At 51.9% G+C, this 23,774-nt stretch overlaps 17 non-coding genes across 17 annotated transcripts; all 17 read right to left on the reverse strand.

Annotated features, from left to right (window-relative positions):
- Positions 1-337: 337 nt before the first annotated feature.
- On the reverse strand, positions 338-456 carry LOC126164164 (5S ribosomal RNA). The gene has a single exon (XR_007535418.1). It is a non-coding gene; the product is annotated as a 5S ribosomal RNA (ribosomal RNA).
- Positions 457-1,283: 827 nt separating this feature from the next.
- Positions 1,284-1,402, reverse strand: LOC126164176 (5S ribosomal RNA). Its single transcript, XR_007535420.1, has one exon. It is a non-coding gene; the product is annotated as a 5S ribosomal RNA (ribosomal RNA).
- An 832-nt stretch (positions 1,403-2,234) lies between these two features.
- Positions 2,235-2,353, reverse strand: LOC126164188 (5S ribosomal RNA). The gene has a single exon (XR_007535421.1). It is a non-coding gene; the product is annotated as a 5S ribosomal RNA (ribosomal RNA).
- An 827-nt stretch (positions 2,354-3,180) lies between these two features.
- Positions 3,181-3,299, reverse strand: LOC126164200 (5S ribosomal RNA). The gene has a single exon (XR_007535422.1). It is a non-coding gene; the product is annotated as a 5S ribosomal RNA (ribosomal RNA).
- Positions 3,300-4,131: 832 nt separating this feature from the next.
- Positions 4,132-4,250, reverse strand: LOC126164212 (5S ribosomal RNA). Its single transcript, XR_007535423.1, has one exon. It is a non-coding gene; the product is annotated as a 5S ribosomal RNA (ribosomal RNA).
- Positions 4,251-5,077: 827 nt separating this feature from the next.
- Positions 5,078-5,196, reverse strand: LOC126164223 (5S ribosomal RNA). The gene has a single exon (XR_007535424.1). It is a non-coding gene; the product is annotated as a 5S ribosomal RNA (ribosomal RNA).
- Positions 5,197-6,028: 832 nt separating this feature from the next.
- LOC126164234 (5S ribosomal RNA) lies at positions 6,029-6,147 on the reverse strand. Its single transcript, XR_007535425.1, has one exon. It is a non-coding gene; the product is annotated as a 5S ribosomal RNA (ribosomal RNA).
- Positions 6,148-6,969: 822 nt separating this feature from the next.
- Positions 6,970-7,088, reverse strand: LOC126164245 (5S ribosomal RNA). Its single transcript, XR_007535426.1, has one exon. It is a non-coding gene; the product is annotated as a 5S ribosomal RNA (ribosomal RNA).
- Positions 7,089-7,920: 832 nt separating this feature from the next.
- On the reverse strand, positions 7,921-8,039 carry LOC126163905 (5S ribosomal RNA). Its single transcript, XR_007535326.1, has one exon. It is a non-coding gene; the product is annotated as a 5S ribosomal RNA (ribosomal RNA).
- An 827-nt stretch (positions 8,040-8,866) lies between these two features.
- LOC126163610 (5S ribosomal RNA) lies at positions 8,867-8,985 on the reverse strand. The gene has a single exon (XR_007535275.1). It is a non-coding gene; the product is annotated as a 5S ribosomal RNA (ribosomal RNA).
- An 827-nt stretch (positions 8,986-9,812) lies between these two features.
- On the reverse strand, positions 9,813-9,931 carry LOC126163622 (5S ribosomal RNA). The gene has a single exon (XR_007535276.1). It is a non-coding gene; the product is annotated as a 5S ribosomal RNA (ribosomal RNA).
- Positions 9,932-10,758: 827 nt separating this feature from the next.
- On the reverse strand, positions 10,759-10,877 carry LOC126163634 (5S ribosomal RNA). The gene has a single exon (XR_007535277.1). It is a non-coding gene; the product is annotated as a 5S ribosomal RNA (ribosomal RNA).
- Positions 10,878-11,699: 822 nt separating this feature from the next.
- LOC126164256 (5S ribosomal RNA) lies at positions 11,700-11,818 on the reverse strand. The gene has a single exon (XR_007535427.1). It is a non-coding gene; the product is annotated as a 5S ribosomal RNA (ribosomal RNA).
- An 832-nt stretch (positions 11,819-12,650) lies between these two features.
- LOC126163906 (5S ribosomal RNA) lies at positions 12,651-12,769 on the reverse strand. The gene has a single exon (XR_007535327.1). It is a non-coding gene; the product is annotated as a 5S ribosomal RNA (ribosomal RNA).
- An 822-nt stretch (positions 12,770-13,591) lies between these two features.
- Positions 13,592-13,710, reverse strand: LOC126164268 (5S ribosomal RNA). The gene has a single exon (XR_007535428.1). It is a non-coding gene; the product is annotated as a 5S ribosomal RNA (ribosomal RNA).
- Positions 13,711-14,542: 832 nt separating this feature from the next.
- LOC126163907 (5S ribosomal RNA) lies at positions 14,543-14,661 on the reverse strand. Its single transcript, XR_007535328.1, has one exon. It is a non-coding gene; the product is annotated as a 5S ribosomal RNA (ribosomal RNA).
- Positions 14,662-15,488: 827 nt separating this feature from the next.
- LOC126163646 (5S ribosomal RNA) lies at positions 15,489-15,607 on the reverse strand. Its single transcript, XR_007535279.1, has one exon. It is a non-coding gene; the product is annotated as a 5S ribosomal RNA (ribosomal RNA).
- Positions 15,608-23,774: the final 8,167 nt, after the last annotated feature.

Below are 23,774 nucleotides of genomic sequence, written 5' to 3' on the forward strand. Positions count from 1 at the left end.
TGGTCCATATGACAGCGCAAGCACGACAAACGTCTGCGGGACGAGACGAGACGACTAAGGAATACATTCGTGGTTACAAATCAAATTTGGAACTCTACACTCCTACACAACAATAGGCGGTGACGTATTTCAGAAATCACCTGCCGATTCGTACTGTTTTGTCGTTTTCAAAGTCTTCTTGGCAAACTTGGTTAGCACATTCTCCCTCAAACTGAGTTAATTACTGCATTTTCGTACCATTACAGTAGTTTAAAAGGCTTAAGGAAGCATCTTTGTCACAACAGAAACGTAGTTTGAAAATTGGGCTGGCGACATAACAAAAAAACAAAAGGAAGGGAGCCAACAGCACCCGGGTTTCCCAGGCGGTCACCCATCCAAGTACTAGCCGGGCCCGATGATGCTTAACTACGGTGATCGGACGAGAACCGGTGTATTCATCATGGTATGGCCGTTGGCGCTCATCTAATGTAGGAGCACGGCAGAATTCGCGTTCGGCTTTTCTCCCAACACACAAAATGTTAGTTTTCGGCCGCATTTGACGAAAGCGCTTCCTTCCGCAACCGCCAGTTCCTCGAGGACGGCGCGGGGAGGCGCGCCCGGCGTCCCAGCAGAGCGACGGCCGAATTGGCGGGCGCACCGCCGCGTGTGTGAGACGCACTGCTGCTCGTTGCACCCCCTGTCATTCGCTGGGCGCGTGCAGCCTTCGACACTAGCGGAGGACGCATCTTGTCCCTGGTGTTCAGCGGAGGGCCTGTGCGGGGTGTGGCAGTGTCGTGCTGGAGGGCGCCACTGGTAGCGATGTGGGCTTCCTCGCCTCGCCTCGCCTCGCCTCACACCAGGTGTCTGCGTAGTTTGCAGTGCATTCGCACCATTCCTATCCCTGTCCCTGTCCCCGTCCCGACTTGTCCCGACTTTGCTCGACTGCCGCTCGCTGCCGCTCGGGTCGTGGTCCATATGACAGCGCAAGCACGACAAACGTCTGCGGGACGAGACGAGACGACTAAGGAATACATTCGTGGTTACAAATCAAATTTGGAACTCTACACTCCTACACAACAATAGGCGGTGACGTATTTCAGAAATCACCTGCCGATTCGTACTGTTTTGTCGTTTTCAAAGTCTTCTTGGCAAACTTGGTTAGCACATTCTCCCTCAAACTGAGTTAATTACTGCATTTTCGTACCATTACAGTAGTTTAAAAGGCTTAAGGAAGCATCTTTGTCACAACAGAAACGTAGTTTGAAAATTGGGCTGGCGACATAACAAAAAAACAAAAGGAAGGGAGCCAACAGCACCCGGGTTTCCCAGGCGGTCACCCATCCAAGTACTAGCCGGGCCCGATGATGCTTAACTACGGTGATCGGACGAGAACCGGTGTATTCATCATGGTATGGCCGTTGGCGCTCATCTAATGTAGGAGCACGGCAGAATTCGCGTTCGGCTTTTCTCCCAACACACAAAATGTTAGTTTTCGGCCGCATTTGACGAAAGCGCTTCCTTCCGCAACCGCCAGTTCCTCGAGGACGGCGCGGGGAGGCGCGCCCGGCGTCCCAGCAGAGCGACGGCCGAATTGGCGGGCGCACCGCCGCGTGTGTGAGACGCACTGCTGCTCGTTGCACCCCCTGTCATTCGCTGGGCGCGTGCAGCCTTCGACACTAGCGGAGGACGCATCTTGTCCCTGGTGTTCAGCGGAGCGCCTGTGCGGGGTGTGGCAGTGTCGTGCTGGAGGGCGCCACTGGTAGCGATGTGGGCTTCCTCGCCTCGCCTCGCCACGCCTCGCCTCACACCAGGTGTCTGCGTAGTTTGCAGTGCATTCGCACCATTCCTATCCCTGTCCCTGTCCCCGTCCCGACTTGTCCCGACTTTGCTCGACTGCCGCTCGCTGCCGCTCGGGTCGTGGTCCATATGACAGCGCAAGCACGACAAACGTCTGCGGGACGAGACGAGACGACTAAGGAATACATTCGTGGTTACAAATCAAATTTGGAACTCTACACTCCTACACAACAATAGGCGGTGACGTATTTCAGAAATCACCTGCCGATTCGTACTGTTTTGTCGTTTTCAAAGTCTTCTTGGCAAACTTGGTTAGCACATTCTCCCTCAAACTGAGTTAATTACTGCATTTTCGTACCATTACAGTAGTTTAAAAGGCTTAAGGAAGCATCTTTGTCACAACAGAAACGTAGTTTGAAAATTGGGCTGGCGACATAACAAAAAAACAAAAGGAAGGGAGCCAACAGCACCCGGGTTTCCCAGGCGGTCACCCATCCAAGTACTAGCCGGGCCCGATGATGCTTAACTACGGTGATCGGACGAGAACCGGTGTATTCATCATGGTATGGCCGTTGGCGCTCATCTAATGTAGGAGCACGGCAGAATTCGCGTTCGGCTTTTCTCCCAACACACAAAATGTTAGTTTTCGGCCGCATTTGACGAAAGCGCTTCCTTCCGCAACCGCCAGTTCCTCGAGGACGGCGCGGGGAGGCGCGCCCGGCGTCCCAGCAGAGCGACGGCCGAATTGGCGGGCGCACCGCCGCGTGTGTGAGACGCACTGCTGCTCGTTGCACCCCCTGTCATTCGCTGGGCGCGTGCAGCCTTCGACACTAGCGGAGGACGCATCTTGTCCCTGGTGTTCAGCGGAGGGCCTGTGCGGGGTGTGGCAGTGTCGTGCTGGAGGGCGCCACTGGTAGCGATGTGGGCTTCCTCGCCTCGCCTCGCCTCGCCTCACACCAGGTGTCTGCGTAGTTTGCAGTGCATTCGCACCATTCCTATCCCTGTCCCTGTCCCCGTCCCGACTTGTCCCGACTTTGCTCGACTGCCGCTCGCTGCCGCTCGGGTCGTGGTCCATATGACAGCGCAAGCACGACAAACGTCTGCGGGACGAGACGAGACGACTAAGGAATACATTCGTGGTTACAAATCAAATTTGGAACTCTACACTTCTACACAACAATAGGCGGTGACGTATTTCAGAAATCACCTGCCGATTCGTACTGTTTTGTCGTTTTCAAAGTCTTCTTGGCAAACTTGGTTAGCACATTCTCCCTCAAACTGAGTTAATTACTGCATTTTCGTACCATTACAGTAGTTTAAAAGGCTTAAGGAAGCATCTTTGTCACAACAGAAACGTAGTTTGAAAATTGGGCTGGCGACATAACAAAAAAACAAAAGGAAGGGAGCCAACAGCACCCGGGTTTCCCAGGCGGTCACCCATCCAAGTACTAGCCGGGCCCGATGATGCTTAACTACGGTGATCGGACGAGAACCGGTGTATTCATCATGGTATGGCCGTTGGCGCTCATCTAATGTAGGAGCACGGCAGAATTCGCGTTCGGCTTTTCTCCCAACACACAAAATGTTAGTTTTCGGCCGCATTTGACGAAAGCGCTTCCTTCCGCAACCGCCAGTTCCTCGAGGACGGCGCGGGGAGGCGCGCCCGGCGTCCCAGCAGAGCGACGGCCGAATTGGCGGGCGCACCGCCGCGTGTGTGAGACGCACTGCTGCTCGTTGCACCCCCTGTCATTCGCTGGGCGCTTTCAGCCTTCGACACTAGCGGAGGACGCATCTTGTCCCTGGTGTTCAGCGGAGCGCCTGTGCGGGGTGTGGCAGTGTCGTGCTGGAGGGCGCCACTGGTAGCGATGTGGGCTTCCTCGCCTCGCCTCGCCACGCCTCGCCTCACACCAGGTGTCTGCGTAGTTTGCAGTGCATTCGCACCATTCCTATCCCTGTCCCTGTCCCCGTCCCGACTTGTCCCGACTTTGCTCGACTGCCGCTCGCTGCCGCTCGGGTCGTGGTCCATATGACAGCGCAAGCACGACAAACGTCTGCGGGACGAGACGAGACGACTAAGGAATACATTCGTGGTTACAAATCAAATTTGGAACTCTACACTCCTACACAACAATAGGCGGTGACGTATTTCAGAAATCACCTGCCGATTCGTACTGTTTTGTCGTTTTCAAAGTCTTCTTGGCAAACTTGGTTAGCACATTCTCCCTCAAACTGAGTTAATTACTGCATTTTCGTACCATTACAGTAGTTTAAAAGGCTTAAGGAAGCATCTTTGTCACAACAGAAACGTAGTTTGAAAATTGGGCTGGCGACATAACAAAAAAACAAAAGGAAGGGAGCCAACAGCACCCGGGTTTCCCAGGCGGTCACCCATCCAAGTACTAGCCGGGCCCGATGATGCTTAACTACGGTGATCGGACGAGAACCGGTGTATTCATCATGGTATGGCCGTTGGCGCTCATCTAATGTAGGAGCACGGCAGAATTCGCGTTCGGCTTTTCTCCCAACACACAAAATGTTAGTTTTCGGCCGCATTTGACGAAAGCGCTTCCTTCCGCAACCGCCAGTTCCTCGAGGACGGCGCGGGGAGGCGCGCCCGGCGTCCCAGCAGAGCGACGGCCGAATTGGCGGGCGCACCGCCGCGTGTGTGAGACGCACTGCTGCTCGTTGCACCCCCTGTCATTCGCTGGGCGCGTGCAGCCTTCGACACTAGCGGAGGACGCATCTTGTCCCTGGTGTTCAGCGGAGGGCCTGTGCGGGGTGTGGCAGTGTCGTGCTGGAGGGCGCCACTGGTAGCGATGTGGGCTTCCTCGCCTCGCCTCGCCTCGCCTCACACCAGGTGTCTGCGTAGTTTGCAGTGCATTCGCACCATTCCTATCCCTGTCCCTGTCCCCGTCCCGACTTGTCCCGACTTTGCTCGACTGCCGCTCGCTGCCGCTCGGGTCGTGGTCCATATGACAGCGCAAGCACGACAAACGTCTGCGGGACGAGACGAGACGACTAAGGAATACATTCGTGGTTACAAATCAAATTTGGAACTCTACACTCCTACACAACAATAGGCGGTGACGTATTTCAGAAATCACCTGCCGATTCGTACTGTTTTGTCGTTTTCAAAGTCTTCTTGGCAAACTTGGTTAGCACATTCTCCCTCAAACTGAGTTAATTACTGCATTTTCGTACCATTACAGTAGTTTAAAAGGCTTAAGGAAGCATCTTTGTCACAACAGAAACGTAGTTTGAAAATTGGGCTGGCGACATAACAAAAAAACAAAAGGAAGGGAGCCAACAGCACCCGGGTTTCCCAGGCGGTCACCCATCCAAGTACTAGCCGGGCCCGATGATGCTTAACTACGGTGATCGGACGAGAACCGGTGTATTCATCATGGTATGGCCGTTGGCGCTCATCTAATGTAGGAGCACGGCAGAATTCGCGTTCGGCTTTTCTCCCAACACACAAAATGTTAGTTTTCGGCCGCATTTGACGAAAGCGCTTCCTTCCGCAACCGCCAGTTCCTCGAGGACGGCGCGGGGAGGCGCGCCCGGCGTCCCAGCAGAGCGACGGCCGAATTGGCGGGCGCACCGCCGCGTGTGTGAGACGCACTGCTGCTCGTTGCACCCCCTGTCATTCGCTGGGCGCGTGCAGCCTTCGACACTAGCGGAGGACGCATCTTGTCCCTGGTGTTCAGCGGAGCGCCTGTGCGGGGTGTGGCAGTGTCGTGCTGGAGGGCGCCACTGGTAGCGATGTGGGCTTCCTCGCCTCGCCTCGCCACGCCTCGCCTCACACCAGGTGTCTGCGTAGTTTGCAGTGCATTCGCACCATTCCTATCCCTGTCCCTGTCCCCGTCCCGACTTGTCCCGACTTTGCTCGACTGCCGCTCGCTGCCGCTCGGGTCGTGGTCCATATGACAGCGCAAGCACGACAAACGTCTGCGGGACGAGACGAGACGACTAAGGAATACATTCGTGGTTACAAATCAAATTTGGAACTCTACACTCCTACACAACAATAGGCGGTGACGTATTTCAGAAATCACCTGCCGATTCGTACTGTTTTGTCGTTTTCAAAGTCTTCTTGGCAAACTTGGTTAGCACATTCTCCCTCAAACTGAGTTAATTACTGCATTTTCGTACCATTACAGTAGATTAAAAGGCTTAAGGAAGCATCTTTGTCACAACAGAAACGTAGTTTGAAAATTGGGCTGGCGACATAACAAAAAAACAAAAGGAAGGGAGCCAACAGCACCCGGGTTTCCCAGGCGGTCACCCATCCAAGTACTAGCCGGGCCCGATGATGCTTAACTACGGTGATCGGACGAGAACCGGTGTATTCATCATGGTATGGCCGTTGGCGCTCATCTAATGTAGGAGCACGGCAGAATTCGCGTTCGGCTTTTCTCCCAACACACAAAATGTTAGTTTTCGGCCGCATTTGACGAAAGCGCTTCCTTCCGCAACCGCCAGTTCCTCGAGGACGGCGCGGGGAGGCGCGCCCGGCGTCCCAGCAGAGCGACGGCCGAATTGGCGGGCGCACCGCCGCGTGTGTGAGACGCACTGCTGCTCGTTGCACCCCCTGTCATTCGCTGGGCGCGTGCAGCCTTCGACACTAGCGGAGGACGCATCTTGTCCCTGGTGTTCAGCGGAGCGCCTGTGCGGGGTGTGGCAGTGTCGTGCTGGAGGGCGCCACTGGTAGCGATGTGGGCTTCCTCGCCTCGCCTCGCCACGCCACGCCTCACACCAGGTGTCTGCGTAGTTTGCAGTGCATTCGCACCATTCCTATCCCTGTCCCTGTCCCCGTCCCGACTTGTCCCGACTTTGCTCGACTGCCGCTCGGGTCGTGGTCCATATGACAGCGCAAGCACGACAAACGTCTGCGGGACGAGACGAGACGACTAAGGAATACATTCGTGGTTACAAATCAAATTTGGAACTCTACACTCCTACACAACAATAGGCGGTGACGTATTTCAGAAATCACCTGCCGATTCGTACTGTTTTGTCGTTTTCAAAGTCTTCTTGGCAAACTTGGTTAGCACATTCTCCCTCAAACTGAGTTAATTACTGCATTTTCGTACCATTACAGTAGATTAAAAGGCTTAAGGAAGCATCTTTGTCACAACAGAAACGTAGTTTGAAAATTGGGCTGGCGACATAACAAAAAAACAAAAGGAAGGGAGCCAACAGCACCCGGGTTTCCCAGGCGGTCACCCATCCAAGTACTAGCCGGGCCCGATGATGCTTAACTACGGTGATCGGACGAGAACCGGTGTATTCATCATGGTATGGCCGTTGGCGCTCATCTAATGTAGGAGCACGGCAGAATTCGCGTTCGGCTTTTCTCCCAACACACAAAATGTTAGTTTTCGGCCGCATTTGACGAAAGCGCTTCCTTCCGCAACCGCCAGTTCCTCGAGGACGGCGCGGGGAGGCGCGCCCGGCGTCCCAGCAGAGCGACGGCCGAATTGGCGGGCGCACCGCCGCGTGTGTGAGACGCACTGCTGCTCGTTTCACCCCCTGTCATTCGCTGGGCGCGTGCAGCCTTCGACACTAGCGGAGGACGCATCTTGTCCCTGGTGTTCAGCGGAGCGCCTGTGCGGGGTGTGGCAGTGTCGTGCTGGAGGGCGCCACTGGTAGCGATGTGGGCTTCCTCGCCTCGCCTCGCCACGCCTCGCATCACACCAGGTGTCTGCGTAGTTTGCAGTGCATTCGCACCATTCCTATCCCTGTCCCTGTCCCCGTCCCGACTTGTCCCGACTTTGCTCGACTGCCGCTCGCTGCCGCTCGGGTCGTGGTCCATATGACAGCGCAAGCACGACAAACGTCTGCGGGACGAGACGAGACGACTAAGGAATACATTCGTGGTTACAAATCAAATTTGGAACTCTACACTCCTACACAACAATAGGCGGTGACGTATTTCAGAAATCACCTGCCGATTCGTACTGTTTTGTCGTTTTCAAAGTCTTCTTGGCAAACTTGGTTAGCACATTCTCCCTCAAACTGAGTTAATTACTGCATTTTCGTACCATTACAGTAGTTTAAAAGGCTTAAGGAAGCATCTTTGTCACAACAGAAACGTAGTTTGAAAATTGGGCTGGCGACATAACAAAAAAACAAAAGGAAGGGAGCCAACAGCACCCGGGTTTCCCAGGCGGTCACCCATCCAAGTACTATCCGGGCCCGATGATTCTTAACTACGGTGATCGGACGAGAACCGGTGTATTCATCATGGTATGGCCGTTGGCGCTCATCTAATGTAGGAGCACGGCAGAATTCGCGTTCGGCTTTTCTCCCAACACACAAAATGTTAGTTTTCGGCCGCATTTGACGAAAGCGCTTCCTTCCGCAACCGCCAGTTCCTCGAGGACGGCGCGGGGAGGCGCGCCCGGCGTCCCAGCAGAGCGACGGCCGAATTGGCGGGCGCACCGCCGCGTGTGTGAGACGCACTGCTGCTCGTTGCACCCCCTGTCATTCGCTGGGCGCGTGCAGCCTTCGACACTAGCGGAGGACGCATCTTGTCCCTGGTGTTCAGCGGAGGGCCTGTGCGGGGTGTGGCAGTGTCGTGCTGGAGGGCGCCACTGGTAGCGATGTGGGCTTCCTCGCCTCGCCTCGCCTCGCCTCACACCAGGTGTCTGCGTAGTTTGCAGTGCATTCGCACCATTCCTATCCCTGTCCCTGTCCCCGTCCCGACTTGTCCCGACTTTGCTCGACTGCCGCTCGCTGCCGCTCGGGTCGTGGTCCATATGACAGCGCAAGCACGACAAACGTCTGCGGGACGAGACGAGACGACTAAGGAATACATTCGTGGTTACAAATCAAATTTGGAACTCTACACTCCTACACAACAATAGGCGGTGACGTATTTCAGAAATCACCTGCCGATTCGTACTGTTTTGTCGTTTTCAAAGTCTTCTTGGCAAACTTGGTTAGCACATTCTCCCTCAAACTGAGTTAATTACTGCATTTTCGTACCATTACAGTAGTTTAAAAGGCTTAAGGAAGCATCTTTGTCACAACAGAAAGGTAGTTTGAAAATTGGGCTGGCGACATAACAAAAAAACAAAAGGAAGGGAGGCAACAGCACCCGGGTTTCCCAGGCGGTCACCCATCCAAGTACTAGCCGGGCCCGATGATGCTTAACTTCGGTGATCGGACGAGAACCGGTGTATTCATCATGGTATGGCCGTTGGCGCTCATCTAATGTAGGAGCACGGCAGAATTCGCGTTCGGCTTTTCTCCCAACACACAAAATGTTAGTTTTCGGCCGCATTTGACGAAAGCGCTTCCTTCCGCAACCGCCAGTTCCTCGAGGACGGCGCGGGGAGGCGCGCCCGGCGTCCCAGCAGAGCGACGGCCGAATTGGCGGGCGCACCGCCGCGTGTGTGAGACGCACTGCTGCTCGTTGCACCCCCTGTCATTCGCTGGGCGCGTGCAGCCTTCGACACTAGCGGAGGACGCATCTTGTCCCTGGTGTTCAGCGGAGGGCCTGTGCGGGGTGTGGCAGTGTCGTGCTGGAGGGCGCCACTGGTAGCGATGTGGGCTTCCTCGCCTCGCCTCGCCTCGCCTCACACCAGGTGTCTGCGTAGTTTGCAGTGCATTCGCACCATTCCTATCCCTGTCCCTGTCCCCGTCCCGACTTGTCCCGACTTTGCTCGACTGCCGCTCGCTGCCGCTCGGGTCGTGGTCCATATGACAGCGCAAGCACGACAAACGTCTGCGGGACGAGACGAGACGACTAAGGAATACATTCGTGGTTACAAATCAAATTTGGAACTCTACACTCCTACACAACAATAGGCGGTGACGTATTTCAGAAATCACCTGCCGATTCGTACTGTTTTGTCGTTTTCAAAGTCTTCTTGGCAAACTTGGTTAGCACATTCTCCCTCAAACTGAGTTAATTACTGCATTTTCGTACCATTACAGTAGTTTAAAAGGCTTAAGGAAGCATCTTTGTCACAACAGAAAGGTAGTTTGAAAATTGGGCTGGCGACATAACAAAAAAACAAAAGGAAGGGAGGCAACAGCACCCGGGTTTCCCAGGCGGTCACCCATCCAAGTACTAGCCGGGCCCGATGATGCTTAACTTCGGTGATCGGACGAGAACCGGTGTATTCATCATGGTATGGCCGTTGGCGCTCATCTAATGTAGGAGCACGGCAGAATTCGCGTTCGGCTTTTCTCCCAACACACAAAATGTTAGTTTTCGGCCGCATTTGACGAAAGCGCTTCCTTCCGCAACCGCCAGTTCCTCGAGGACGGCGCGGGGAGGCGCGCCCGGCGTCCCAGCAGAGCGACGGCCGAATTGGCGGGCGCACCGCCGCGTGTGTGAGACGCACTGCTGCTCGTTGCACCCCCTGTCATTCGCTGGGCGCGTGCAGCCTTCGACACTAGCGGAGGACGCATCTTGTCCCTGGTGTTCAGCGGAGGGCCTGTGCGGGGTGTGGCAGTGTCGTGCTGGAGGGCGCCACTGGTAGCGATGTGGGCTTCCTCGCCTCGCCTCGCCTCGCCTCACACCAGGTGTCTGCGTAGTTTGCAGTGCATTCGCACCATTCCTATCCCTGTCCCTGTCCCCGTCCCGACTTGTCCCGACTTTGCTCGACTGCCGCTCGCTGCCGCTCGGGTCGTGGTCCATATGACAGCGCAAGCACGACAAACGTCTGCGGGACGAGACGAGACGACTAAGGAATACATTCGTGGTTACAAATCAAATTTGGAACTCTACACTCCTACACAACAATAGGCGGTGACGTATTTCAGAAATCACCTGCCGATTCGTACTGTTTTGTCGTTTTCAAAGTCTTCTTGGCAAACTTGGTTAGCACATTCTCCCTCAAACTGAGTTAATTACTGCATTTTCGTACCATTACAGTAGTTTAAAAGGCTTAAGGAAGCATCTTTGTCACAACAGAAAGGTAGTTTGAAAATTGGGCTGGCGACATAACAAAAAAACAAAAGGAAGGGAGGCAACAGCACCCGGGTTTCCCAGGCGGTCACCCATCCAAGTACTAGCCGGGCCCGATGATGCTTAACTTCGGTGATCGGACGAGAACCGGTGTATTCATCATGGTATGGCCGTTGGCGCTCATCTAATGTAGGAGCACGGCAGAATTCGCGTTCGGCTTTTCTCCCAACACACAAAATGTTAGTTTTCGGCCGCATTTGACGAAAGCGCTTCCTTCCGCAACCGCCAGTTCCTCGAGGACGGCGCGGGGAGGCGCGCCCGGCGTCCCAGCAGAGCGACGGCCGAATTGGCGGGCGCACCGCCGCGTGTGTGAGACGCACTGCTGCTCGTTGCACCCCCTGTCATTCGCTGGGCGCGTGCAGCCTTCGACACTAGCGGAGGACGCATCTTGTCCCTGGTGTTCAGCGGAGCGCCTGTGCGGGGTGTGGCAGTGTCGTGCTGGAGGGCGCCACTGGTAGCGATGTGGGCTTCCTCGCCTCGCCTCGCCACGCCACGCCTCACACCAGGTGTCTGCGTAGTTTGCAGTGCATTCGCACCATTCCTATCCCTGTCCCTGTCCCCGTCCCGACTTGTCCCGACTTTGCTCGACTGCCGCTCGGGTCGTGGTCCATATGACAGCGCAAGCACGACAAACGTCTGCGGGACGAGACGAGACGACTAAGGAATACATTCGTGGTTACAAATCAAATTTGGAACTCTACACTCCTACACAACAATAGGCGGTGACGTATTTCAGAAATCACCTGCCGATTCGTACTGTTTTGTCGTTTTCAAAGTCTTCTTGGCAAACTTGGTTAGCACATTCTCCCTCAAACTGAGTTAATTACTGCATTTTCGTACCATTACAGTAGATTAAAAGGCTTAAGGAAGCATCTTTGTCACAACAGAAACGTAGTTTGAAAATTGGGCTGGCGACATAACAAAAAAACAAAAGGAAGGGAGCCAACAGCACCCGGGTTTCCCAGGCGGTCACCCATCCAAGTACTAGCCGGGCCCGATGATGCTTAACTACGGTGATCGGACGAGAACCGGTGTATTCATCATGGTATGGCCGTTGGCGCTCATCTAATGTAGGAGCACGGCAGAATTCGCGTTCGGCTTTTCTCCCAACACACAAAATGTTAGTTTTCGGCCGCATTTGACGAAAGCGCTTCCTTCCGCAACCGCCAGTTCCTCGAGGACGGCGCGGGGAGGCGCGCCCGGCGTCCCAGCAGAGCGACGGCCGAATTGGCGGGCGCACCGCCGCGTGTGTGAGACGCACTGCTGCTCGTTTCACCCCCTGTCATTCGCTGGGCGCGTGCAGCCTTCGACACTAGCGGAGGACGCATCTTGTCCCTGGTGTTCAGCGGAGCGCCTGTGCGGGGTGTGGCAGTGTCGTGCTGGAGGGCGCCACTGGTAGCGATGTGGGCTTCCTCGCCTCGCCTCGCCACGCCTCGCATCACACCAGGTGTCTGCGTAGTTTGCAGTGCATTCGCACCATTCCTATCCCTGTCCCTGTCCCCGTCCCGACTTGTCCCGACTTTGCTCGACTGCCGCTCGCTGCCGCTCGGGTCGTGGTCCATATGACAGCGCAAGCACGACAAACGTCTGCGGGACGAGACGAGACGACTAAGGAATACATTCGTGGTTACAAATCAAATTTGGAACTCTACACTCCTACACAACAATAGGCGGTGACGTATTTCAGAAATCACCTGCCGATTCGTACTGTTTTGTCGTTTTCAAAGTCTTCTTGGCAAACTTGGTTAGCACATTCTCCCTCAAACTGAGTTAATTACTGCATTTTCGTACCATTACAGTAGTTTAAAAGGCTTAAGGAAGCATCTTTGTCACAACAGAAACGTAGTTTGAAAATTGGGCTGGCGACATAACAAAAAAACAAAAGGAAGGGAGCCAACAGCACCCGGGTTTCCCAGGCGGTCACCCATCCAAGTACTATCCGGGCCCGATGATTCTTAACTACGGTGATCGGACGAGAACCGGTGTATTCATCATGGTATGGCCGTTGGCGCTCATCTAATGTAGGAGCACGGCAGAATTCGCGTTCGGCTTTTCTCCCAACACACAAAATGTTAGTTTTCGGCCGCATTTGACGAAAGCGCTTCCTTCCGCAACCGCCAGTTCCTCGAGGACGGCGCGGGGAGGCGCGCCCGGCGTCCCAGCAGAGCGACGGCCGAATTGGCGGGCGCACCGCCGCGTGTGTGAGACGCACTGCTGCTCGTTGCACCCCCTGTCATTCGCTGGGCGCGTGCAGCCTTCGACACTAGCGGAGGACGCATCTTGTCCCTGGTGTTCAGCGGAGCGCCTGTGCGGGGTGTGGCAGTGTCGTGCTGGAGGGCGCCACTGGTAGCGATGTGGGCTTCCTCGCCTCGCCTCGCCACGCCACGCCTCACACCAGGTGTCTGCGTAGTTTGCAGTGCATTCGCACCATTCCTATCCCTGTCCCTGTCCCCGTCCCGACTTGTCCCGACTTTGCTCGACTGCCGCTCGGGTCGTGGTCCATATGACAGCGCAAGCACGACAAACGTCTGCGGGACGAGACGAGACGACTAAGGAATACATTCGTGGTTACAAATCAAATTTGGAACTCTACACTCCTACACAACAATAGGCGGTGACGTATTTCAGAAATCACCTGCCGATTCGTACTGTTTTGTCGTTTTCAAAGTCTTCTTGGCAAACTTGGTTAGCACATTCTCCCTCAAACTGAGTTAATTACTGCATTTTCGTACCATTACAGTAGATTAAAAGGCTTAAGGAAGCATCTTTGTCACAACAGAAACGTAGTTTGAAAATTGGGCTGGCGACATAACAAAAAAACAAAAGGAAGGGAGCCAACAGCACCCGGGTTTCCCAGGCGGTCACCCATCCAAGTACTAGCCGGGCCCGATGATGCTTAACTACGGTGATCGGACGAGAACCGGTGTATTCATCATGGTATGGCCGTTGGCGCTCATCTAATGTAGGAGCACGGCAGAATTCGCGTTCGGCTTTTCTCCCAACACACAAAATGTTAGTTTTCGGCCGCATTTGACGAAAGCGCTTCCTTCCGCAACCGCCAGTTCCTCGAGGACGGCGCGGGGAGGCGCGCCCGGCGTCCCAGCAGAGCGACGGCCGAATTGGCGGGCGCACCGCCGCGTGTGTGAGACGCACTGCTGCTCGTTTCACCCCCTGTCATTCGCTGGGCGCGTGCAGCCTTCGACACTAGCGGAGGACGCATCTTGTCCCTGGTGTTCAGCGGAGCGCCTGTGCGGGGTGTGGCAGTGTCGTGCTGGAGGGCGCCACTGGTAGCGATGTGGGCTTCCTCGCCTCGCCTCGCCACGCCTCGCATCACACCAGGTGTCTGCGTAGTTTGCAGTGCATTCGCACCATTCCTATCCCTGTCCCTGTCCCCGTCCCGACTTGTCCCGACTTTGCTCGACTGCCGCTCGCTGCCGCTCGGGTCGTGGTCCATATGACAGCGCAAGCACGACAAACGTCTGCGGGACGAGACGAGACGACTAAGGAATACATTCGTGGTTACAAATCAAATTTGGAACTCTACACTCCTACACAACAATAGGCGGTGACGTATTTCAGAAATCACCTGCCGATTCGTACTGTTTTGTCGTTTTCAAAGTCTTCTTGGCAAACTTGGTTAGCACATTCTCCCTCAAACTGAGTTAATTACTGCATTTTCGTACCATTACAGTAGTTTAAAAGGCTTAAGGAAGCATCTTTGTCACAACAGAAACGTAGTTTGAAAATTGGGCTGGCGACATAACAAAAAAACAAAAGGAAGGGAGCCAACAGCACCCGGGTTTCCCAGGCGGTCACCCATCCAAGTACTATCCGGGCCCGATGATTCTTAACTACGGTGATCGGACGAGAACCGGTGTATTCATCATGGTATGGCCGTTGGCGCTCATCTAATGTAGGAGCACGGCAGAATTCGCGTTCGGCTTTTCTCCCAACACACAAAATGTTAGTTTTCGGCCGCATTTGACGAAAGCGCTTCCTTCCGCAACCGCCAGTTCCTCGAGGACGGCGCGGGGAGGCGCGCCCGGCGTCCCAGCAGAGCGACGGCCGAATTGGCGGGCGCACCGCCGCGTGTGTGAGACGCACTGCTGCTCGTTGCACCCCCTGTCATTCGCTGGGCGCGTGCAGCCTTCGACACTAGCGGAGGACGCATCTTGTCCCTGGTGTTCAGCGGAGGGCCTGTGCGGGGTGTGGCAGTGTCGTGCTGGAGGGCGCCACTGGTAGCGATGTGGGCTTCCTCGCCTCGCCTCGCCTCGCCTCACACCAGGTGTCTGCGTAGTTTGCAGTGCATTCGCACCATTCCTATCCCTGTCCCTGTCCCCGTCCCGACTTGTCCCGACTTTGCTCGACTGCCGCTCGCTGCCGCTCGGGTCGTGGTCCATATGACAGCGCAAGCACGACAAACGTCTGCGGGACGAGACGAGACGACTAAGGAATACATTCGTGGTTACAAATCAAATTTGGAACTCTACACTCCTACACAACAATAGGCGGTGACGTATTTCAGAAATCACCTGCCGATTCGTACTGTTTTGTCGTTTTCAAAGTCTTCTTGGCAAACTTGGTTAGCACATTCTCCCTCAAACTGAGTTAATTACTGCATTTTCGTACCATTACAGTAGTTTAAAAGGCTTAAGGAAGCATCTTTGTCACAACAGAAAGGTAGTTTGAAAATTGGGCTGGCGACATAACAAAAAAACAAAAGGAAGGGAGGCAACAGCACCCGGGTTTCCCAGGCGGTCACCCATCCAAGTACTAGCCGGGCCCGATGATGCTTAACTTCGGTGATCGGACGAGAACCGGTGTATTCATCATGGTATGGCCGTTGGCGCTCATCTAATGTAGGAGCACGGCAGAATTCGCGTTCGGCTTTTCTCCCAACACACAAAATGTTAGTTTTCGGCCGCATTTGACGAAAGCGCTTCCTTCCGCAACCGCCAGTTCCTCGAGGACGGCGCGGGAAGGCGCGCCCGGCGTCCCAGCAGAGCGACGGCCGAATTGGCGGGCGCACCGCCGCGTGTGTGAGACGCACTGCTGCTCGTTGCACCCCCTGTCATTCGCTGGGCGCGTGCAGCCTTCGACACTAGCGGAGGACGCATCTTGTCCCTGGTGTTCAGCGGAGGGCCTGTGCGGGGTGTGGCAGTGTCGTGCTGGAGGGCGCCACTGGTAGCGATGTGGGCTTCCTCGCCTCGCCTCGCCTCACACCAGGTGTCTGCTTAGTTTGCAGTGCATTTGCACCATTCCTATCCCTGTCCCTGTCCCCGTCCCGACTTGTCCCGACTTTGCTCGACTGTCGCTCGCTGCCGCTCGGGTCGTGGTCCATATGACAGCGCAAGCACGACAAACGTCTGCGGGACGAGACGAGACGACTAAGGAATACATTCGTGGTTACAAATCAAATTTGGAACTCTACACTCCTACACAACAATAGGCGGTGACGTATTTCAGAAATCACCTGCCGATTCGTACTGTCAGTCGCCTAGAACTTAGAACCAATTAAACCTAACTAACCTAAGGACATCACACACATCCATGGCCGAGGCAGGATTCGAACCTGCGACCGCAGCGGTCGATCGGCTCCAGACAGCAGCACCTAGAACCGCACGGCCACTCCGGCCGTCGTATAAACTGAAAAACCCGCCGCTTTCCCAATCTGGCAATAGTCGCTGTGCGTGGGCTATGTTTCCTTGATCGCTGCTGCCTGGGCACTCCGTGAGCAGTGTACAGTATTTCCAAAGCCCGTCTCGCGTGCCGCGCTTGGGCACCTTCTTTTAAAACCGGCGCATGCGGTACTCGCGACCTCAAGTGGCGTGCCTAGAAAACTCAAGACACTCCAGGTCAAGCCGCCGACGCTAGAGTGCAAAATATCGATAAATCTTAGTACAGTGGTCAAAGTAAGGTGGAACAATATGCACATCGGACTAAAGCCACTTTTCCACATTCAGCATCGCTTCTGCATTCAATCATTCCGATATCAAACACAGCGCTAATTACATTTAAAACGATGATACTGTTATGTCGGTGTGATAACCTGTGTTTTTCCAAGTATGTTTCAACGTAGACTTGTATGCACTTCAGTGCCGAACGGTGATTGTATAGCACAGAGAGGAGTCTGACAATGAATGGTGGTGAACTTAACGTGTGATTTTTGACATTGTAATCCTACAAAATCAGTCTTCCACTTTGGAAATTATGTTGCTTGAAGAAGTTCACATGAAGAGTTTGGCATTCTTCTGTTATCCTCAACGCGTTTTTGTCCTATTTTGTCGATATTTACTTTCTTTGCATTAGCAAAGTTCCTCTCTTAGATACGATCATTCAAATGGCTCCAGTGGTAAACCTCGCTATTTTGCATGCGAATGGCACATCACACTGTTTCCAGGATGAGCGATTTATATTCTAAGTACATTTTCGTGCGGGTCTGAGAACATTCAAATGTTCAAATGTGTGTGAAATCTTACGGGACTTAACTGCTAAGGTCATCAGTCCCTAAGCTTACACACTACTGAACCTAAATTATCCTAAGGACAAACACACACCCATGACCGAGGGAGGACTCGAACCTCCGCCGGGACCAGCCGCACAGTCCATGACTGCAGCGCCCTAGACCAATCGGCTAATCCCGCGCGGCTGAGATCAGTCTCTTCCCCTTGTACGAACTAGTGGAAAATGCACTAGTTGCACCTTAGCAACCAGTAAGGGAAGCAACCAAGATATATAACATGTCCAGTACAGACATTTGTGGACGATTACTTTGTTGGCACTGAAAGCGTAATGCGTACGCTCTCGTTTAGTCGGAGCGATGTATAGCTTCCTTCCTCTTTATATTTTAATGCAGTTCTCTTTGGGCTGCCCCTCGACTATTTTGAGTCGGAGAATTTTCCTCGTACGGAACGATGATGCGTATTGCTACGGTACAATTGTCTTATATTACTTGTTCTTAACATCAACGCGAATAATGTGTAGACAATGGAATTTTTACGAGCAATTACTTTTACATATTTCCGCAATATTGAACACTATGAAGTATCGCGATCTGTTCCCTAGAAATGGAATTTGTTGGATTTCATTAAGATTTTAGCTGATGTACGAAACGAAAACAAACTGTTCAGGAATCTTCAGATATGTATCACCCAACTTTGCGACAGGATTTATTTAGGATAGCGAACTCATTGAGATATATTTGAAAGAACTGCAAAATCCAAAATCCAAATCATGTCTCCCACAAAAGACTTATTCTGAATAAAAGATTGAAATACGACTTTGAGAATGAATACATGTGATCTCGACCCGTTTGGCACATAAAGTGGTGTATTGATGACAAAATCGAAAAACTGAGACTTAGAAACCTCTGTTAGTTCAAATTGTTTCCCTCAAATGGTGCGGTATTTTGAATTGGAAACTGCTGTGGCGGGCGAAATAACACTCGTAGCATAGTAGTGTGTCCTTAGATTTCGTTCTGGAGGGGGTCGATTGCATACTATAACCCATACAAAATATTAGACCACTTTATTATATTTTGAAAAGATGTAGTACTAAATTTTGAAACAGTTCATGTCCATAGGAATGTCATGTGTATCTGTTAATGGCTCTGAACACTAACTCATCACTTGACACAGTACAATACAACAGTCTCTTCTCTCAGAGCACAATTGACTATAAAGTTTGCTGCAGTTCTGTCTAGTACAACCCTCGCACCGCTGGCTGTAGCGAGACTGTGCTGTCGTCTTTAGCGATGACTGCAGCCTCTACGCTGACGTAAGTAAACACGCTTCAGCGGTGGCGTATGGAACTCTTGTCTGCACCGAATTTGCTCATTTGTTGCTGCGTTTGGCAGCGACTATACTTGTTTGTGGTTCCATCGCAGTTTACGAACTTTGCCTTGGGACCTCGTTCTTCGAACAAGAGCACGTTCCTCCGCCTAAACCTCCGCACCGCCGTCGTGTAGTACTGTGTCAAGTGACGACAGACGACAGTGCAGTGGACAAAGAAAAGGGAGGGGGGCAGGGAGTGCAGCAGAAGGAGTGGGGAAGGCAGTGAGGGGGGAAGAAAAACAACTCTGAGGAGAGAAAGGAGTCAAAGAGAGGGTAGGCAGGGAAAGGGTGCGAGAGGGAACCCTGGAAAAAGACACAGGGAGGGAGGGGAAAGAGAGGATCAGATTTGATAGGAGGGATAAATGGAGGGAGAGACGGCATCATCTGGGAGGGGGAGTTGACAGAAGCCACCATGGGAAAGGAGATGAAGGGTGTAGAGGTGGAGGGTAGGGGGGGGGGGGACACAAAGGTGAAGGTGCAGCAGTGGACACAGTTTGGAGAGGAGAGGAGCAACCAGGGGGGCTTCAGGTCAGCAGGATGTGCAGAGGACTGGAATAAAATGGTTCAAATGGCTCTGAGCACTATGAGACTCAACATCTTAGGTCATTAGTCCCCTAGAACTTAGAACTACTTAAACCTAACTAACCTAAGGACATCACACACACCCATGCCCGAGGCAGGATTCGAACCTGCAACAGTAGCAGCCCCGCGGTTCCGGACTGCAGCGCTAGAACCGCTAGACCACCGCGGCCGGCGGGACTGGAATATGTTCAAGGAAAAGGAGCAGATGGGGGAAAGGAATCAGGTCATAGAGGATTTGCCTGGGGCACGGGAGGCATATATATGGAAGGCGAGGCACAGTCCACTCGATTATCTGGAGGGACATATAGCATTTGGAGGGGGGGGGGGGCGGGAATGGGTGGCTGGATGTCAAGGCAGGACTGGCATAACAGAGGATGGGACAGATTAAGGATTTGTAGGAGTGGAGGGTGGTAGAGGGTTCAACCCCCATGTCTGGCCAGGGAGGAGTTTAAGGAGACAGAGGCGATTGTGCATTTGGATTGGATAGATCGGAAATGTTGGATCCAGGTGAGGTGATGGTCAATGGTGAGTCCAAGGAAGGTGAGGGTGGGGGAGAGGCAGACAGGATGGGCACAGATGGTAAGGGAAAAGTCAAGGAGCTCGGAGGAGCAGGTGGTACGACCTACAATGATTGCCTGGGTCTTGGAACGATTTGTTTTGAGGAGCCACTGGTTACACCATGTGGCAAAAAGGTCAAGGTGATTCTGGAGACGGCCTTAGGACCGTTGAAGGGCGGTAGCGAGGGCAAGGAAGGTGGTGTCATCGTCATACTGCAGGAGGTCGACTGAAACGGGGTTGGGGCATATCTGCTGTGTACAAGAGGTAGAGGAGAGGGGAGAGGACAGATCCCCAGGATACAGCTGCAGAGGGGTAGAAGGTGCTGGAATTGGATGGTAATGTAGGAGCGGCTCTGGGAGAGGAAGGAGGTAATCAGATGTATATAGTTGATAGCTCTGGGCTCTTTTTCATTATTGAACTTCGATTCCCCCCCCCCCCCCCCCAGTGGAAAGGGGCGGGCTGACAGCCGCTTAATACGACGCTCTGCAGCCGATAGAAGAGTTAAAAACATAATGGAAAGATAAAAAGCAATACAAAAAGTTGATAAAACGGAGACTTTGTTAAAAACAGTGAAGTGGCAGTAAGTTGCGGAAGTTAAAATAGAAAAAAAACACAGGGTTGACGATGTTAATGAAGAGACACAGTAAGGACCCAGGAACAGTTAAAAGACATGGCGACAGTATGGTTTCTGTACACAATGCTGTAAAAAATGGGGCACACAACACTGAACACTCAAACACTGCACCAGAGATGAGAGACAAAGACAACACACCACAGGCTAAGGCACATGGGACGGGGGGGGGGGGGGAGAACCCAGACAGATGAGGGGAAAAAAGTGTGGGAAAAGCAAAAAAGTGAGGGCCGCCGATTGAGGGAGAAGACACAGGAAAAAGGGAGGCAGGGCAGAGGCGAGAAGGAGTGGGGCAGTCAGTGGAAAGGAAAGCAAAAGGACTCAGGGGAGAGAAAGTAGTCAAAGAGAGGGTAGGCAGGGAAAAAATAGGTTGGAAGAAGGGAGGGAGCCCAGGAAAAGGACAGAGGAGGGGAGGAGGAAGTGAAGATCATCGCTTTCTGGCTGACTGCAAAAATTGTTTCAAGGCTTGTAAACGGCGAAGCTTTTATTAATATATCCGCCGCCCCACAAATGTGGAGAGATCTTTTAGTCTCCGACCTTATCTCCCACCCACATAAAGAAAGATGGCCGCTATAATTTTAAATTCCACACAATGATCAATATGCTAGAAACATGTAGATAATGTATCTGCGTCGGTACAGAACGCTGTCTGGGGTGCTTTGTCGTATATGACCCAACTGACGTACTGCACAGTCATGTATCTGCGTTCGCAGTCTAGTATACGGTACTCACAAAGTAGGGGAGGCGTGATTTAGCGATGATAGAGAAACTGGGAAGCATTCCGCTGCGTCATTGGATGGCGATGAAACTACGGAAAATCTGTTAAAATTCCTCAATCTGATCGCGCTATCAATTGTGGTTCTTATTACAGTACAACGTCCCAGATCAATGGTGTCTTTTCCATCTCATCTGTCCAGTGGTACTCTGTTGATTACCACATACCTGTTGACTGACACCACTTGTTGAGACGGAGAGAGTCTTGGCAAAGCAGTGGACATCAGCTACTTGGCACTGTGGAACGTGGGATTAAATGTAGAAGTCAACACCTTCATACAGCTGTTACAAGACGTTCCTCAATGATGCATACTCATCCTATTTCCATACACTGCGATGCCCGCCACAGTGAGATGACAGTTCTTTTTCTATTTCTACTATCCCATTCGTATTAGGAACAACACCTTCTGGTGTTATAAAATAACGATGAGGAGTGCTCCTGAATATAATAAATGAGTCTATAGATGCAGATTAGTATCGGTATTTCATACGTCTGAAATGAAAGTAATGCCCTTAGACATTATAATTTCTTGTTTGAGCACAGAACGCTTTCAGACTATATGGATTTGGCTCATGAAATTAAGAGAAATAGACTGTATGTGAAACTTCCTGGCAGATTAAAACTGTGTGCCCGACCGAGACTCGAACTTGGGACCTTTGCCTTTCGCGGGCAAGTGCTCTGCAATCTTTTTTTTTTCGCTACGCAAAAATGACAATCCTCCTTGCGGCGGCCGGGAATCGAACCCGGATCAACTGCTCTTTCTTCTTTTTCTCTTTTACCCCATGCTTGTCTCGTTGATAAGCAATACCTCGTTGTACTAGTTTTTTTTTCGCAGATCTCTTCTACTTCGGGCGTTGGTCCCTATCACCCATACCATCTAACCTACAAATGAAAAAAAAAAAAACAAAAAACAAAAAATCTAGTGCCACGGCCACTTTCACCCTAACCTACTTTTTTTTTATAATATGTAAAGAAACTGAATAAATCTTCTTTCCGTGACAAACTGTCTAATACCCGTAAAATAGAAGAACACGAAATCAATCAAGCACTTCTGATCTGTTTTATGTTACGGCTTCTGGCAAAATTAGTTTTCCTGAGGCACTTCGACTTGCCGTACCGTAAAAATAAATAAATAAATGCCAACTTAATTATAATGAACAAAATTAGTAATTACCGCTTCATTATGGCAAAGTGAGAAGTAAGAAATTTTGAAACAAAGCTTTGTATTTCCGGCTCGTTTTAAGGTTGTGGTGCTCTTCCATTATATACTGTATGTACTCGTCGATACAAGCAACTGCAAAATATGCAAACTGACCGATAATCCAAGTGTAGCTATTGTGATTTGTTGCAGGAAAGAAATGCCCGTCTGGTTGAAGTACATCTTTAAGTGTTATAGCACAGTCTGTAGTTCTAGTAATTATTGCGAGTTTTTTTCTAGTCCAGTTCCATATGTGGTATTGGTTTCGGCAGATGAAAATGTGTGCCAAGGTATCTAAAGTATGGCAATGATCGCAGTACGGACTCTGCTTCATTTTGATATTGTGCAGCTTTTCACCTGTGGGGACCTTCTCGTTTACAATGTCATACCATGTGGACACTACTTTGGAGTGGAGGATGGGATTGTTAATATTTTTCCAGGCGTTACTCCAGTTGACCGCTGGGTATTTCGCTTCCATTGGGTTTTGCCTATGGTGTCTCGTGAGGTGGTAATAGGTAATTCTGGTGCTAAGCAGCTGTGAAGTATCTTGAATATAGCTCATTTCCAGATAGTAAGTCCGGACGAGATCGAGTTGAGCGCTGATGCAACCAACGTCGACTGGTGCCTTTTTGCTCGTTGGGGCTAACCTGTTGAATAACGTTTCCGTAATTGTCGGATGGGGTGTCTGCAGTATTTTGCGGATTCGGTCCATATATATGGCAGCCCATTGGTTCTTGAATACTTTGACGCCCAAACCACCAGCGGCGCGGGTTAACACTATGGTTGGCATGGTGACTTTAAAGATGTTTCCGCTCCAAATGAACCAATACGCTGCAGCTAAAAGCTTTTGCGCTATATCCTTGGATATATATATATATATATATATATATATATATATATATATATATATTTTGCTTAGCGCATAGCTGTTAATCAAGAGAGCTCTCTGTATCGGAATGAGCGTTATAGTTTTGTGTTCACGGAGAGTAGCCCTGAATATATTTAATGGTCCCAGTTGGCTACTGTCATCTCTCTTGGGTTGGACATTAGAATCATACCTAAGTGGTTCGTCTCCTCTGTCCTTTGTAGCCATGTTCTTTGAATGTTCCCCATATGGGGTCCGACAGGTAAAATTTTCGATTTGTGTCCATTGCGTTTGGCTCCGGAAGATGTGGCGTAAGCGTGGATTATTTGTTGAACGACCTCAATTTCTGAATGCGTGTTAACTACTACACTGATGTCATCAGCATAAGCGTGACACACTGGTTTTGTACCCAACACCTGTAGACCTTGTAACCTGTGATGCAGGTTTAACAGTAACGGTTCTACGGCGATTGCGTATAGTGCCATACAAAGGGGGCGGCCTTGTCTCACTGATTGCTTGATCGGGACTGGTGAACTTAGCTGACCATTAATTTTGATTCGAGAGGAAGTTCCGA

This window comes from Schistocerca cancellata, chromosome 2 (genome assembly GCF_023864275.1).
Source record: "Schistocerca cancellata isolate TAMUIC-IGC-003103 chromosome 2, iqSchCanc2.1, whole genome shotgun sequence".
NCBI classification, from domain to species: Eukaryota; Metazoa; Arthropoda; class Insecta; order Orthoptera; family Acrididae; genus Schistocerca; species Schistocerca cancellata.